We start from the raw sequence: 3,050 nt of genomic DNA on the forward strand, positions 1-3,050 counted from the left end.
AGAGATGTAAGATTGCTTTAAAAAATATACTGCGTGGTATTACATGTTTGTCAGAAGGGAAAAGAACAGTTTGACAAATTCCTGTGAATGTGTATGAAGAGTTCTAAATAAAATCCTCCCATCATAATGGGCTGAAATTAGCGCTTCACAATGCCATAGTCTTTGAATTGTGTAGCACTCACAACATTTCAAGCTTCTAAAAGAGACAGATAAGACTCTTAATCAAAAGCTTGAAAGTAATTTCCTGGGGGGATAGAAGAGCAGAAGTAATTCTTCTTCCACTTTATTTCAGCAGACAAAAAAAAAAAATTAAACAGTACTATATTCTCCATGAGCATCTTATGGATACAGGAAACCTTCTGTCTGTGAAGCAGTACAGACCTTGGTTGTGTTTTTTTCCCCCATTTAGTATTTTTAAATGGAATAAAAATGGAATAAAGTGCAGCTCAAGAGCTACAGCTGGCCTTCACAGAGAATAATTTTTAATCATATGCTGCTGCTTATTAATAACAATAAACCAACCACATCATTGTTTTTAACATTTTAAGTAACTGGCAGCTCATCCATAACTCTGTACATTAAAAACTTTTTTTAATTAAAACTCATATCTGGTTATTTGTTCAATTTCTACTCATTGTTTCTTCAACTGTTTCCCAATCTGCAGTGCACAACAGGATGCCTGGAATGAGAGCTAAAACATCACTCTGAAACAAAGCTTAAACTCATGTGCATGGTTCCACCTCCATTGGTGAAATATGAACAGTTGGAATAATTCCTCAAATATTTTAAATACATGCTTGTACAGAAAGCTACATCTGTGAGAGTCTCCAGATGAGGTGAAGAAAAGAAAACCAAGTGTCTGTACTTGGCAACTAATGAAGATGTGAACACAACTTTCCCTGGTGGCAAAGACACACTTAATAAATATTGGCTTTCAGAGCAGAGTTTACTTGCATATCAGTAATTTTACGAGATTGGCATTCGAAGTAAATTGCTATGATATTAGTAAGATAAGATGGACATATGGACAGGGATATTCAGTCGCCTGTGCTCTGCTCGGCTAACGTGGCAGCTCAGACAGAAGCTGGCTGGCAGTCAGCTTGCAGGTAGCTCTAAAAGCATGGGCTGGCTCCTGCCCAGGTGGCGAGCCAAACAAAAGCAAGTAGTGGTACAGGAGAAAGGTAGAATTTACACAGATGGGAAATGCTGGGGATAGAAGGGATTGTCACAGAGTAAAGGACACTAGGAGGAGCTGGAGGTGTGAAAAGGTACCCTGGCAATATCTGGGGGGGAGCAGGAGGAGTGCTAGAGTGCCCGAAAGAATGAATGAGGAAGGGAGATGTGCATCAGAACAAGGAACATTACTTTTGAAACCACATAGTTTTAACCCAAAAATAAAAACCACTGAAGGCTCTTCTTTCTATAACAAGGTCCTTACTGTGGTACTGATAATGGTTTTGAGACATCAAAAAGCTAGATAAGCACTATTCACTACGAATGCAATGTTAGACACGTTCTTATCATCACACCACTTACACTGCATACATCCAAAACTGAAATTCAGGAGATGCTGAAAATAATTGAATTCTATACAACAGATGTGGAAAAAAATGAGTGTGCTTAAAGCAGAAGACATTCTTGTCCAAAAAACTAACTCCCTATAGCCTCGTGATTTTATTCTACTACTCCAAGAGAAGGCATCCATTGGTTATACAGATGCTATGGTTTCCAGCAGTAACATAATCAGAGAACTTACTTGAACTTGCTGAAGCAAGTATAGTAACCCTCAAAAATTATTTTTCTACTAGTGTCTATAAAACTCAAGAAGAGTAATTTGAAGCAGCAATCAATTTAAGCAGAAGAAAGCTCTTTTACATTTTGCTTGTATGTGCACACAACTGTAGAGTGAAAAAAATCAGCATGCTTTCTATTACTTTTCCTAACCAGGTGTTAAATTTATGGATACCTCACTTCAAGGCACTTTGAGAAAATACTTCTGTATTTTGTTTTACAGGATTTGTAAAGAAATATAACATCCTGCCTTTTTTAAAATGTAGGGAAGGAGAAAGGCTCTGTCCACAAAGCAGTTTATCCTCAGAAATAGCACAGTTTAGCACTAGACGTGCCACAGGAAGAGGGGGGAGGGATTATAGCACAAGCCTCTCCATTGTACTGAAAGAAGACTTTTCCTATGGATGGGCCATCATCCTGTTATGTGGCTCTGAACTTCCTCCTGCATTGTGAGCCTCAAGTCATGGAAAGAGTAAAGTTCTTAAACTGAGGATTGTGTTGGGAATTCCAAAAACTTTCAATGCAAGTTAACCAAACAAATATATCACGGTCAGATTGTTAACATCCTGGTTTAGTTTGTTGAAGTCACTATTCTTTTGAAAAAATAATGTAATCAGGAGAACTCTGGATAGATATCTTCCTACTCCTTCCAGATTCTGATATCATTCACACCAACTGCAAAAACCACAATAGAAAGCTAAGTACAAAATGCAAGAGAACACATTTGTCTAAAATCCAAGGAATCTTACCATATCTGCATTTGGGAAACATTAATTTAAAATTTAAAATGCTAAAGTTTCAGCTTCAAAAGTGCAATCTGCAAAAGGCTGCTGTAAAGTGCCTCAATAGGAGGTCACCTGCCCCCTTAAGAAAAAAAACATTAACAACATGGAGCAAAGTGACTAAGGAGCTATTAATGTTAGGTTAGAACTTGTAGCACGTGTTCCAAGAAGAGAGTACAGTACATACCAGTGCCATTGCAATCTATGCAGTCAACTGTGGAGGAGCCTGGCTTATGCCACTGGCAGAGTCTAATTTGTTGCAGCTACAAGTATGCCATGTTAAAACAGCTCTACAATTACCTGATATCCTTCTGTTTTTTCTGGCACCATTTCAGCAAGGCATTTCTCTTCGATCCTCCATATTCTCTTGCAAGGGCAGACAAAGGATCTTTCCTCTCTTCCCTAGGAATGAGGGAGAAGTGCAACTTATAACTAATTATTTTTCTTTCACAACAGATATACATATTAGAAAAGCTA

The sequence above is a fragment of the Meleagris gallopavo genome, chromosome 17 (assembly GCF_000146605.3).
Source record: "Meleagris gallopavo isolate NT-WF06-2002-E0010 breed Aviagen turkey brand Nicholas breeding stock chromosome 17, Turkey_5.1, whole genome shotgun sequence".
In the NCBI taxonomy this organism is placed as follows: Eukaryota; Metazoa; Chordata; class Aves; order Galliformes; family Phasianidae; genus Meleagris; species Meleagris gallopavo.